The sequence below is a fragment of the Kogia breviceps genome, chromosome 5 (assembly GCF_026419965.1).
Source record: "Kogia breviceps isolate mKogBre1 chromosome 5, mKogBre1 haplotype 1, whole genome shotgun sequence".
NCBI classification, from domain to species: Eukaryota; Metazoa; Chordata; class Mammalia; order Artiodactyla; family Physeteridae; genus Kogia; species Kogia breviceps.
The window spans coordinates 31,472,939-31,488,408 of NC_081314.1; the positions used below are offsets into that span (position 1 = coordinate 31,472,939).

The 15,470-nt window shown below is 34.4% G+C and overlaps 1 protein-coding gene across 20 annotated transcripts in view; it reads right to left on the reverse strand.

Moving 5' to 3' along the window:
* The window catches only part of TBC1D5 (TBC1 domain family member 5), a 567,716-nt gene that overhangs the window by 394,448 nt on the left and 157,798 nt on the right, over positions 1-15,470 (reverse strand). For 2 of the 20 annotated variants that reach the window (XM_067033837.1, XM_067033830.1), the window contains 2 exons: positions 14,934-15,055; positions 12,577-12,829 (listed from right to left, as the gene is read on the reverse strand). The exons of 16 other annotated variants lie outside the window; for them this stretch is intronic. The gene's annotated coding sequence lies outside the window, so the exon portion shown is untranslated. The remainder of the gene's footprint in view (positions 1-12,576; positions 12,830-14,933; positions 15,056-15,470) is intronic. 2 more of the 20 variants (XM_067033847.1, XM_067033831.1) reach the window with 1 other exon arrangement.

Sequence of the window (15,470 nt, forward strand, 5' to 3'; positions counted from 1 at the left end):
ACAATATTTTAAATAAAAGCAAAACGCTGGAAACAACCCAAGTGTTCAACAACAGGAGACCAGTTGAATCAACTATGGACAACTGCTCTTTCCTACCTTTAAATCCTATCAACATCTATTCGCTAAACACTCAGCCTACTATGTAAGTGTAATATCTTCTGTTTGTAGGGCATATGCTATTTTTACAGGCAACTTTCGCCTCATCTGTCTCTTACAGTAAAGGTATAAAGACACATCAGATAGAATCCCTACTCCACAGGAGGGTAAGTATATTTGGTGAGAAAAGACTGTCTGAAATAACCTAAGGTGTAAACAACAGCTCAAGGTCGCTATAAAGAGGTCATCATCAGTCAATACAAAAAGTCCTTTAACCAAAGCCATTATTTACCATTTCACTAATCCATTCTTTTAAAAGGAACGCACCCAGGGCTTCCCTGGTGGTGCAGTGGTTGAGAATCCGCCTGCCGATGCAGGGGACACGGGTTCGTGCCCCGGTCCGGGAAGATCCCACATGCCGCAGAGCGGCTGGGCCCGTGAGCCATGGCCGCTGAGCCTGCGCGTCCGGAGCCTGCGCTCCGCAATGGGAGAGGCCACAACAGTGAGAGGCCCCCGTACCACAAAAAAAAAAAAAAAAAAAAAAAGGAACGCACCCAAAAACATCTTCTGAAAAGAACCATAGTATGTTAGCTCATGGAGGAGTAAGGACAGTGAGAAGGTTAAACAAGAACAATAACCAAAAAAACAGGGTTGTAGGCAGGAATTTTTATCTAGGAGGTTTAGTTTTAACATATTCTGATCAAAGAGAACCACAGAGATCCAACTGTTCTTTTGTCATATGATGCTCAGGAACACATTCTAGAAAATCATCAAAGGTTGTTGACAAATGAATACATAGGTTCTTTACCCTCTCCCATCATGGAGCACTTTTCTGCCACCTGGGTGCTGAGTAAAAACTTAATACAAATAGGATCTGAAGTAGATCCTAAAGGGTATGTAGGAGGTGGATGTTAGAAAATACAACAACTCTCTCCATAAAATCTTTCCATTCTAGTGTTACTGACCCCTTCCTTATAAATACTACAGCCGTTCAGTGTTTGTCTTCATTTCAAATATTAACAGGTGTATTTTTCTTTACTAACACAAGTTGATAATGAATGTATTAAGTTGAACTATAGAAAAGTGCTGAAATTTAAGTTTTTTACCTCCCAAAAGAGGTAATTTCCAATGGTTTAAACTTCATCCCGATTCCTTGAATTGTCATTACCGTCTTCTCTTCATGTCTAGTCATTACTCGACTCAGGCTCTCCCTAGTGCTTTTACCATGACACACAATAGCTACTGAGCCTGTCTGCAACATCACCTACACACTCATCCCTCGGCATCAATCCACGAGCACAGGGCTGATCATGACATGCCTTTTTGCATACCTTACTCTCCCATACCTGAAAGCTTATTAGAATGCAACTGATCACAGGTGACATTTTTAAAGGATAATCTTAAAACAGCTCTAGTTTATCAAAAGGGTAACTCATTTTCAAATTCAACAGTTAAATTTTTATTAACTAACTACTCGGAAAAAACATTCCAAAAATGATTGTTACAGATTATAAAACTCCTGAAGAGCAAGAAAGTGACCATTATTAACTGCCCTTAGAACAATAATTTACATACAAAAGTGAATTACACTCACGGACCATTTCTATTATTTTGGTGAGTACGAAAAGCAGGAATAGAAAAAGGATAAACAAGCCGAAGGAACATTTAAGACACTGCTAAACACATACTTAGGAAAAGTCGAAGCAAATTTACATGTTTATACTACTGCAAAACGTGTCACACAACCTGAAGGACCTTCCTCACTTAACACAAAATAAAAATTAAAAAATAAATACTTAACTGCTTTAACACGAATGAAAAGCATATTATATGTTGATAAATGTCTAAATCATTAGTCAAAGAATAGGTATTGATTCTAACTATTCACTGGTGACAAAACTAGATAAATGAGTGTAAATCAAGAATTAATCACAATGAAAATTAACAAATTTCCCAAGAACAATTTTTAAAACAAGATAGCTATAAAACCTGTGTATTAGGGAAAAGAACAGAGCGGTGGGTACTTATTTCTCAGAGCTACTTTGACACACAATGGCTTAAATGAAGTAACATTCCCATTTAGATGTAAATATTGATGGGATAAGAAGTTTGTGTGTCAATAAATAACTCTTTAAAAACATTTATAAAGTTTAACAATGCGCTTTGCTGCTAGCAAGCATTAGAATGGAAATATACTTTGCTTGCTTTTCACAGCAATTTCCATTGGTAGTCATTTTCCAGCCTTTTTTTTCTTTTTTTGGTATCCGAGCACAAGTAACAGCCATTGGAAGGTGAAAAAAAATAAAAAATAAAAGATAATATTTTACATAATATAACATAATTTGTCAGGCATAAATATTAGAAATTTAAATAAAACAGATACAGATGCAGAGAAAGACACAGCCATATACCAAAACAAAACAGAGTCATCTTGAATCCTTAAGTAAGGGTCAGTCCTGGCTTCCTGATTACCCAGCACAACTAAGTTACAAAAACGTTAGAAATTCCCATGATACCAATTTTTCTCTCTTGCGAATTAGAGTAACCCATTTATACAGTTATAACAGCTGTTAAAAAACAAAATTCAACTGAGTAAATTTTAAAGATCTTATTGACTTTATCCAACAAACATGAATCGGCAGTATCCCATCTAGCAGACAAAAAGGAGCTCCGAAGAGGTGTACAAAATGAGAGATTTTTTTTACAGGCAGAAGGAACAGGGAACTTCTTTGCCTAAAAAGAAGTGGATTGGTTATGGCAAGATCACTCTCCTTTAGGGGACGGCAGGAGTCTATCAGGCAGATTACCGAACTAGTGCTTATTAGGCGATTCCTGATTGACCAGTTTAAGATTCCATCTCTGTGAGAGCCGAAACTATAATTGTCTCGGTTGGGTAACATGGGGCTTGGCATAACTGACTCCATTTTGGGCCTGCTGTCTTGTTTTTAACACAGCCAAATTCTATTTTAAAATACCTTAACAAATCAATAAACTATGACTTTGTACAGGTCAACTCTAACACTGAGTCTTTAGTAAAACTAAAATCCTGCTCCCAAAACCTCAAAGGATTTGCTCTCAGAATGGTTTTAACAATTTGTTTATTTAAATTGCAGTTTGATTTCATGGAAAAAAGGAAACTCTATAGAAAATACAAACATAACAGATTGTACAATATAAAATTATTACTTTAAATTACAAAGTAATATCAATAATGGCCAAGACTGTCTGAATAAAATTTAGGAAAAGCCACTTTAATAGCATACCATCAATGTCAAATGGAGTTCTCTTTTAAAAGCTTTCAATAATTATACACAAAGGACCAAAAAAAATTGCATGGGAAACGGACTTCAATATGGTCAAATATTAATGGTCATGAGCAGGGTTGAATTCATGTAGTTATATATGGGAAATCTTTTTTAATAGTCCCATAACAAATTACTGGTTATGAACACCAGATTGAAGGGAAATGAGAGAGATAAGGAAAAAGAGGATATTTCACCACTAGGAATTAGAAAACTCTGTAAAGGGCCACACAGTAAGTATTTTAGGCTTTGTGGGCCAGTCTCTCTCTTAACTTACTCAATTTTGCTATAAACTAATGAGCATGGCTGTATTACAGTAAAACTTTATTTACAGGCACTGAAATTTAAATTTCATATAAATGTCCCTGTGTCACAAAATACACTTTTCTTTTGACTTTTTAAAAAACATTTTAAAATGTAAAAGCCATTCTCGTTTGTGTTGTACAAAAATGGATGGCAGACCAGACTTAGGCATGAACCAGATTTAAGTCAACCCCTGCTCTAAGTCATCATGCTTAACCACACTGTCATCTCTTAACACAAAATAGAAACTAGACCCTTTCATCTCCCTCATTTTCTACGTCAATACTTCCTAAATATTTTAAGATCTATCTCTTACTTTCTATCAACAACATCTTAATTCAGAGTCATAATTTCTCACTTAGATAACTGCCAAAAAGCAGAACAAAATTTTTAAAATTCTATGTGATCTTGATGCCTCCAGTGATGGTCATACCTCCAACCCATCCTAAAAAACTACTAGTACTAAAGTAATCTTTCTAAAATGCAAGCCTACTCCCATAATTTGGTTGATCAGGTAGAGATACATAAATAAAAATACAGACCATTTGAAGGAACACATTTTTGTTGCTCTGCAACAAGAGAGGCCACGATAGTGAGAGGCCTGCGTACCGCGATGAAGAATGGCCCCCACTTGCCACAACTAGAGAAAGCCCTCGCACAGAAACGAAGACCCAATACAGCCATAAATAAATAAGTAAATAAATAATTTTAAAAAAACGTTCAGTAGATACTAACCAAACTTTTTAGTATTAAAAAAAAAAAATACGTGTTAGATAACCAGAAATTGAAACAAATTTCACTTCTAGATTGGTTACACAAGAAAAACACAGCAGAGCAAATGAAATAATAAGTTAATGCATTTAGGCTTTGAGCATCAATGCCGCCAAAGTTAAAATGATCGAAAGGTGTTATGTGCCTCCTGATGAACAGACTCAATTGCACCTATAATCTTGCCTAAGAGATTAAGCCTAAATCCAATCTAGCTCTGATGCGACCTCCCAATTTGGAGAAAATATAGAAGAAAATGTTGAGTTGAACCATGAGAACTCTACGGATCAAACAGCCCAGATTCTTCAGCAGATCACTTGTAAAGAAAAGAAAGTGCTGGAGGGAGAAACTACAGGTTAAAAAAGACTTAAAACTAGTTTTTTAAAACAGGCAACACTAAACTGTTGTGTCTGGAGAGGCTCACGTGGGTGATAAAAACCATAAAGAAAATTAAATAAGTTATTATTCTGAAAGTCAGAAAAGTGGCTAATTTTGGAGAGAAAAGGATGCTTTAATTGGCAAAAAGCACATGGAAGGGCTTCCGCAGTGGCTGGCAAAGCTCTACTTCTTGACCTGGGTGATCACTACAACCATGTTTGTCTTATAATAACTCACCAACATATACATTTGTTCTTATACTTTTCTGTATCAGTATTCCATTTTATAATGGAAAGGTTAAGAGCAAATTAATTAAAGCAAAAAAAGAAAAAATCCTTAATAAAAGAAACAAGAAGAGGATGTAATACCAGACCCAAATAGGATTATAAAAATACAGGGGTTAAAAAGAGTACTATCTACAACTTTGTGCCCCAAAATGTCAAGATCCAAATGAAATTAAAAAGAAAGTTGATGAAATGGACTGTTTTCTAAGAAAAAACAAACTTTCACAATCTGAACTGTGCTACAAAGAAACTGAATACACCCAAAATTTTAGAAGATAATCATAAATGTAAGTCAAAGATTTTCCTATATCACCACAATTCCCCTCACTCCCAACCAAAGGCACCTCAATTACAGTATGGGTAAATTTTAACAACCCTGAAAGTAATTATTAATTTCTATTATATCTAAACTGCTCAGTAACAAAAAAAGGGCAGTGTCCCAATTCCTTTTATGTTAACATGACTGTATAACACCAAAACATGACAAAGAGAGTACAAGAACAAATGACCTCACAATACCATAACCAAGATGGATTGCTTACAGAAATGCAAGGGCAATTTATTATTAGAGAATCTATTAACTGATTGTGTAAGTAAGCTAAAGGAGAAAAGACCATAATATCATTTCATTAAATGTAGCAAACCTTCGATAAAATTTAATACTCGTTCGTAATTTAAAAAATAATCTAAGCAAGAAGAAGAAAAAAAAACCTTCCATTCCTTAATAGAGCATTTATTCCTATGGAAAACAAAACACAAATAGCAGATATAATGGTAAACATAAACACATTTCTCTTAACAGAAAGTCAAGATATTGGCTATTTTATTCAACATTGTTAAGGGGATTATAGCTAACCCAATATGTCAAATAAAATAAACAAGAAGTATAAACTTTAAAAGGAAAACAGAATTATAATTTGCAGCTTTCTCTATGTACAAAAACCTAAGTAATTGAAAAAATGTTTTTAATGTATAAAATGCTTAAAACTAATGACTTTTAAAAAAGCCTTCCTATATACCCAAAACTGCTCGAAATTCAATAAATATTTGACTGATGTGCCAGGGACTATGCTGAACACTAGACAAACCAAAAAGAAGGTTAAGGGAAATATCCCAGCACAATAGCAACGACAAATTTAGTGCATTGTGAAAAACACTAGACGGAGAAAATGTGTGACTTGTTTGAAAGGTTTAAATAGCATTTGATTAAATCAAGATGCACAACATGTTCCTGGATGAGAAGACTATTGGGAAGATATAAATTCCCCTCAAAGTAATCGGTACCTCTAATGCAATTCTAATAGAAATTCCAAAGGGATTGAGAAGGCAGAAAGCGGCAGGCTTAACATACAGATACTGAAGCCCATGTAGATTGCCTGAAAACACCTAGGATTTTTTAAAAAGAATAAGATGAAAGAAATAGCTCTGCAAGGTGGAAAATCCACAATAAATCTACAGTTATTTAAAAGTGTAAGATCTGTATAAAGAGACAAATAGATCAACAGATTAAAACTAAGCCCAAAAGAGATCCATAACTATATCAAAATTTAGAATATGACCCAGGGACACTGGTTGATGGATTGAATACGATGATTAAGAGTTTTCTGGTTGCATCACTAATCATTAGAGAAATGCAAATCAAAACTACAATGAGGTATCACCTCACACCAGTCAGAATGGCCACCATCAAAAAGTCTACAAACAATAAATGCTGGAGAGGGTGTGGAGAAAAGGGAACCCTCTTGCACTGTTGGTGGGAATGTAAACTGATACAGCCACTATGGAGAACAGTATGGAGGTTCCTTAAAAAACTAAAAATAGAACTACCATACAACCCAGCAATCCCACTACTGGGCATATACCCTGAGAAAACCATAATTCAAAAAGCGTCACGTACCACAATGTTCACTGTGGCTCTATTTACAATAGCCAAGACATGGAAGCAACCTAAGTGTCCACTGACAGATGAATGGATAAAGAAGATGTGGCACATATATACAATGGAATATTCTCAGCCACATAAAGAAACGAAATTGAGGTGGATGGACCTAGAGTCTGTCATACAGAGTGAAGTAAGTCAGAAAGACAAAAACAAATACCGTATGCTAACACATATATATGGAATCTAAAAAAAAAAAAAAAAAGGTTCTGAAGAACCTAGGAGCAGGATAGGAATAAAGATGCAGAAGTGTCTTTAATTTACAAGAGAATGGACTTGAGGACACGGGGGGCGGGGGCGGGGGGGTGGAGAAGGGTAAGCTGGGACAAAGTGAGAGAGTGGCATGGACATATATACACTACCAAGTGTAGAATAGATAGCTAGTGGGAAGCAGCCACATAACACAGGGAGATCAGCTCAGTGCTTTGTGACCACCTAGAGGGGTGGGATAGGGAGGGTGGGAGGGAGATGATATGGAGATATATGTATATGTATCACTGATTCACTTTGTTATAAAGCAGAAACTAATACACCATTGTAAAGCAATTATACTCCAATAAAGATGTTAAAAAAAAAAAAGTTTTCTGGTTGCCCAACTGGGAAGAAAGATATTACTGATTGATACTGGGGAAACTAAATAAAGACCAAATGAAGCAAGAATAGAATAAATTTAATTGTAGACCTGTCGGATTTGAAGAATTCTCGTGAAGTCCAAGTACAGAAATATCAAGTAAACGGTGAGATAAATGGGTCTGGAGGTCAATAGTGCTCTAGGCTGGAGCTGTCAACTTGAGAGTCACAAGAAGCTGCTAACTGAACTCCTGGACACAGATGAGACTTGTCAAGAGGAACGAATACTGACAGGAGAAAAGCACTGGATCTTGAGAAATACAAACACTTAAAATAAACCAAGTAGAGGAAAATGAGCTCAAAGAGATGTGATAAACCAGCAAGAAACAGGGAAACCAGGCATGTGTAATATCATAGAATCAAGGGCAAAAACTATTTCAAAATGGAGGAAAGTCCAACCTAAAGGTCTGAAAATGTCTACTGCAATTACCAAAGTACATTCTGCATGGTGTAAGTTTATAAAAAGAGATTCACGGTGTGAAGAATTCCAGTGAAGAACCCATATTTCAAAAGCACCTTTAAAGGGCTTATGTAGATAAAATTTTTAAAAGAGAATGAGAGGAGAAATACATTAAAAAGGGAGGGAGGGAAGTCTAGAAGGACATACAAACAAGAAACACTGGTCATCAATGGGGGAAGAATTACAGGTAGTTTTAAATTTTATATACTTCCGTATTGTTTTGACTATCTTTACCAAAAACATGGACTACTTATACATTAGCAAAAAATAAAGATCATTTATTTGGGGGAGAGGGGATGGAGGAAAAAAATGACCTCCCAGACATTTTCTTTGTAAGAAAACGTTTTATTATGATTTAAAAGTTAAAAAAAATTCACAAGGTCTCACATACAGATCCATAGCATTCTTTTATTACAGCCACATCGTATGAAGTGATATGCTTTTATTCATTCCTTTAACCAGCATCTATGAAACATCTATTATGAATCACTCACTGTGCTAAAAACACTAAAGGTAAAAATATAATTCAGATATATATAATGGTTGGCTGTTGAAATAAAAGTCTTCCCAAGGGATAAAGTGGTGGGCCAGGGGCTGGGGGGAAGAAACCCAAAAGAAAACCTCATTCCTAAAACAGCATTTCTCTTTTCACTTGCTATTTCTGTTAACAATCACCAAATAGTGTTTATTTGTTCATTCATTCATTCATTTCCCCAGATTAAACAAAATAACAGAATATATGTATGGTATATTTCATATGCTTTAAGAACAAAGAAATCAAGTTATCTCATTTCTTTATAAAAGATAACTATATTTATTTTAAAATTAATTATAAATTAAATTTCTTTCATTTATGTTTCAATTTAGTTTTCTTTTTTGTGTGTGGAAGTAAGTGCATGCTACATTTGATAAATTTTGCGAAAAAAATTTAAAATCCCACATTTTCACAAAGGGTAGAAATGTTAAAAATTCAAACTTTCAAACTAAGGCTGTATGTATTCTAAATGAATAATAATTTTCTCCTTTGATATTCTAATTACTGTAAATATAATGCAGAATCCTTCCTATATTATAACATTATAGCACAATATTTGAGATCAGTTTTTAAGCACTCAACATTCTAGGGGAAAAACCATGAAACTAAAGCCTCATTAAAGTGATAATTTCAGTTACATGAGCATTTCATACATTATAAGAGTCCTGTACTACACACACATCTGTAACCGTCTACTGTGAACATGTGGAATCATACTCTTGGTGTTAACACACCACCCCACCATAAAGAATTAGTGATGACACTAAAAGACAAATATATTTCTAAAAACTGACATGGTTTAAGTGTAGACAAACTAAAATATGAAAACAGGATAAAATAAAACTAACCAAAAACAATGTTGCTTACTGAAGGTAACATAGGTAACAGAAGTCCATAATTTTGAAGATCTGATACACATCAGGGAGCCCCTCCAGAGCAAACACTGAAATTAGTAAAAGTGGGGCTGGGCCTTCCATTTACTTTTTGCTATAAAACACTGACCAAGGTTTTTGACGTAATAACTTCAAAAAATAGCAACCAAATGTACTTTTTTTTTTTTTTTTTTTTTTTGGTGGTACGCGGGCCTCTCACTGTTGTGGCCTCTCCCATTGCGGAGCACAGGCTCCCGACGCACAGGCTCAGAGGCCATGGCTCACGGGCCCAGCCGCTCCACGGCATGTGGGATCTTCCCGGACCCGGGCACGAACCCGTGTCTCCTGCATCGGCAGGCGGATTCTCAACCACTGCGCCACCAGGGAAGCCCCAAATGTACTTTTAAGTTAATGATATTAAGGACTAGAATAAATTGCAAACAAACTGTATAAGATTAAAATTTTAAAGCCTCCCTCTTTTCCCCCCTTTATTCCTCCCCTCTCTGTTTTTCTGTCTCTCTCCATACATGCATGCATATATTCATTTGTATAATTAATTCATCTTAGGAAGCTGAATTGGTAACACAAAAATTAATAAAATATTGTATAAACAAACTTAGAAGGCTGTTCTATTTAGTTGGTATTGACTTTTTCTTTTGACATCTTTATTGGAGTATAAGTCTTTACAATGGTGTGTTAGTTTCTGCTGTATAACAAAGTGAATCAGCTATATGTATACATATATCCCTACATCCCCTCCCTCTTGTGTCTCCCTTCCACTCTCCCTATCCCACCCCTCTAGGTGGCCACAAAGCACCAAGCTGATCTGGCATGGACTTTTTGAATAAGGAAATTCTGTAGATCAACTTCACTAGGAGACAGAGTCTGCTCTTAGATATTTTGGTAAACAAAAAATCTTGTCTTCCTGTTAAATTTGATACTCAGAGAAGGCATGTGTTTGAAATAAGTAACTGAATCATCACCCTATTATTTCTCATACCCTAAATCATTGCCATATATACATAAAACATTCCCTACTTTTACCAATAAATAAAATTCTGATTCCCTGACATTGTCTTAGCAAAATGCACTAAACCTCATACCAATTATACTACTGACAATACATACTCTTTAACAATAAAAGAATCCTAAAGTAATCCATTTTGTTTCTAAGCAGACATCACTTGTCTCAGACTTCGTCTTCAACATTTCCACAAAAGAATAATTATCAAAATTAGTGAAATGTTGCACAGTTCTTATTCAGGAGAATACCCTGACTAAAGCAGACCACTCACTAATAAAGTGCAACTTAATAAATCATGTGGAATCTTATTTTGTTCAAACCCTTACTAACTCCTAGCACCATCTGTTACCATCAAAACTATATGACAAGATATGATATATAATTAATAGGTAAACAACAATCTAATTAAAATGGACAAATACTCCATGTTCCTGCCATTTGGGAGCTCTAATTACAGACTAAATTTTAAGCTTGAATTAAATATTTAAGCTGGAAAATTAACTTTCCTTCTCGAGCCTTGAATACATTAATACAGATATGTGAAGCGACTTCCTGATGGGAACTTAAACATGTAATTTAGTTTCATCAAAGCAGTTACTAATTGTTAAGCAGCAGTACCTTACCATATGTACACAATAGCTATTCAGAGCTGAAAAGGTGGTTCCAAAGCACTCCTCTGCTACTCTTTCCTGACATAAATCTAAAATGTATATTCTGCACAGCAGTAAATACACACACTGAAAATAAATTAGAGTCTTCAGCTTTCAATGCTTTGTGAAGACAATTAGAAATTGGTCTAAATAAACAAAATATACCTATATTTGACAAGGTAAAAACCACGCACAAGTATAAAAGGCCAGAAGATATTAAAGGATGAGACGGATCCAGGTATAAAATTCTAAGATTACACAAAGTTAAGACCCTGACCTACTGAACCAAAATAACGAGTTAAGACGGGATACTAATTCTTTTCTTCCTACCTCTTCCCTTCATAGTAATAATGTTCTAGAAAGCATTTAGAAAGATGACAATTTAAAGGTGAACCTTTTTCTATATTTTTCACTCATTTTTGAATGTAGGAAGAAAAAATTTCAGAACAAATGACCCTAACAAGCACGTTTAAGAAAACAAATTCTACAAGAATGTGAGAAATACACTAAATTGCCATTTTATGTTGAGCAAACAGAGAAAATGGTAAATCGCTAAAGAAATGTGTATATCACTCTTTTTAAAAATAAGTTATTCTAATTCCTTATAAACATAAACAATGGCAGGTCAACACAGTTTGGTTATGAAAAGAGAACATGGTCATTAAATATTTATTTGTTAAGCATTAAATAGCATTTAACTTTTAGCTTATACTAAAAATTACCTGATTTTTATACTTACATAGAAACAGTACTATACTGCACTGTTTAACATTCAAGGCCAGTGAAAAAATATATAACACTTGCTTACATTAAATTTCCTATATTTGAAATTTTCACCAGAATTTAAGTGAATTAAAAATTAAATCATAAAAATATCTGCATATAAGAATAAAAAAGAAACTTCTGTTCTATTTTGACAATAGGAAATCTATTTACTATTTTGTAATTCATAACTCTTATTCTAGGTTTTTGCTCAAGAATACATTTGCCTGTTTTGTCTACCAATATTTCCTTATATCTATTCCTTCCAAAAGTTGCCAAAACTGTACTCATGCTTAAATTTTACTCAGGTAAATTACAGAACACTTGAAGTTCCTAGTATATTAGTGATCCCTAATTATCTGAATATGAAGATACTCTTTTTAATTTCAAAAAATATCACAGATTTGTTACAGGATGTAATGTATAGCACAGGGGATATATTCAGTATTTCACAGTACTTTTGTATGGACTATAATCCATAAAAATATCAAATTACTATTTTGTATACCTGAAACTAACATAATATTGTAAATCAACTATACTTCAATAATTAATAAAATAATGCATACATACTTTTTTTTTTTTTTTGGCTGAGTTGGGTCTTTGTTGTAGCGCGCGCACTTTCTCTAGTTGAGGCAAACGGGGGCCTCTCTTCATTGTGGTGTGCGGGCTTCTCATTGCAGTGGCTTCTCTTGTGGCAGAGCACGGGCTCCAGGCACGTGGGCTTCAGTAGTTGTGGCACGCAGGCTCAGGAGTTGTGGCACACGGGCCCAGTTGCTCCACGGCATGTGAGATCTTCCCAGACCAGGGATCGAACCTGTGTCCCCTGCATTGGCAGGCAGATTCTTAACCACTGTGCCACCAGGGAAGCCCCATACATATTTTAAAGAATAAAGTTTGTGTAAATTTTATAGTTGGAAAAAAAAATCAGAGTTGCCCTACACACACATAAGTAAATGTACTTTCAGTCTCTGACAAAATACACTAACTAAATACACAAATGTACATGGTGCTTTGTCATTCCCCTCAAGTTTCATAATGATTTGCAGCCACATACTGGCAAATACCCACAGAAAGAAAACGAGGACAGTCTTTGAACAATCCTTTGAAGTAAATATTTATTTTCATGTTATTCTGTGTCACACAAAGAACAGCAAATGAAGGACAACCAGTAAATACTGCTGAGAGATAAAAACTCTGTCCTAAAAAGATTTGATGGATATACAAAATACGGCTGATTCATATTTAAGTAGCACAGTTCTTTTTTAATACTAAATCAGTCAACTGGAAGATAACAAAAGTTCCTCCATAACGCAGGCTAGAAAAGTCTATTCAATTTTACTTAAAATCTGTATGCTGTAAAAGTACATGCCATGGAATTTACTAGGATGACAACTACATAGATATGAAATTCATGACATTGATTCAACATATTGAACTGGTTTTTAAAACCAATTTATATAAATGATTATAATAGTCTATATTATGTTTAGCCCTTGAGGCATATGGTAGTAAATTTGAATTTAATTTTAAATAAATTTACATAAATATAAAAAGTTCAGTAATTTTCATCCACCCTGCATATGAAACAGAATAAATTAAAAAACAAGAGGATTGTACTTTATAAATGCACTTCAGGCCAAAGTTCAAACAAACCAGAAATCTAAGTTTATTTCTTACAAAGAAATGAAACGACTGATTTTCGTAAGACAAAAACAGAAAAAGAAAGCCATCAATGGAGAAGCTACTACTGAATATTAAGCAGTAAATATTTACATAAATATGTATGTAAATATATATTTGGCAGTAAATATGATTTACATTTACTATACATTCTTTAAAAATTTATGTAACTGAAAAAACTTCACACTGATGTATGGTATACATATATTTAGATGGAACTACAAATTAAGACAGGAATACAGTAAATCCCCTTTGGAGAATTTATGCAATTTACAAAATGAAAAAATTTTTAAAGCCTGTCAAGTTTTCCTTGATAGGTTACTAGAAGTCAGAGATTCCATCCTTTGTATAAGGATGGTTCTAACTTCCCATCAGTTAATCGGGGCTCAAGCTCTGATTAACTTGGAGACTAAGCCAGAAAACATACAGGCTCTGAACATGGCGCACGGACAGCATGTGTGTGAAATTAAGCAGCCTTGATAATAAAAATTTGCACTTTGACCTCTCACCTCATCCCTGTTCCATCAAATAATTAAATGCCCATTATCCAGAAATTCAAAACATATTAACCCAAAACCAAGATATGATTCCTAAATTTGGAGCTTATTACTTCAGTATCATCAGAGGCATTTCCTGACTATCATTTGCCAGTTGCTTGACAGAAATATTTTCTAATTTTTGAAGCCGCAGACGAGGAAACTGTAGCTCAGAGATGAGTTATGTTTCTCAAAGTTGCACTGTAACTGAAACTTTTCTTCCCCATCCTGTCTCAGGTCACACAGTCAGAACTCAGATCTCTAATGCCAAACACTGTTCTGTTTATGACACTTTTCCTCCAACATGTTATTCTGAAATTTTTTTTAATTCAGAAAAGTTTACAAGAATGTTACGGTCAACATTCATATACTCACCACCTAGATTCTAACACTGACATTTTACTTTACTTGTCTATCCATCAGACCCTCACTTTCTTAAGTGTTTCAAAGTTGCAGATGCTATGATATTGGTTTTTCAACATCTTATTACAAATATTTCCAAATATACAGAAAAGATGAATACCCACCTAGAATCTTCAATTCATTTGAGTACATTTGCTTTATTATAATGTCTATCTGTCCCTCATTCTGTCAATCCATCTTATTGTATTATTTTAATTACCTAAATTATTTGTTGCCACTCCTGATTCCCTTCTGCAAAAGGACAGCTACTGAAAAGTTGTTTGTATGTATTTAAAACTGTTATCTTACCTTTATTGCTTTCAGTTCAAGAAATGTTTGGCTATACATGCTTTGAACGTTTTGTCACTTCTCTGAATTGTCTATCGGATATAAAGACAAACCCTTCAGGAGAGGAGAGCTCACTCGTTTCTCTTTTGCAAAAAAAAGAAAAAAAGAAAAAGAAAAAGATACTGAAACATTTTCTAAGGTTACTAGATAAACTGAAAAGCTCACAGAAAACCAAGTTTTTAGGGGGAAAAAACTGTTAGCTTTATTTAGTTAATCAAGCAACTTGACATACAAGTGGCTTTGAAACCACTTTGCAGAAAAGTTACACTACTAAAGCTAAGTAATTATGTTATCTTTATACTTTCCCACGGTATGTAATTCTATGATGTATACATTCCACAATGTGATTCTATGATGCATAACTATCATTTTCTGTCAGTAAAAATTTTACTCCCAATTCACATAATGGAATTTAAATGCATCAGTATTTCCTGGAGTTTGGTTATTAATCTAAATGAACATACCACTGTATCTCCACAATTCCCTTTATCCTTAAGC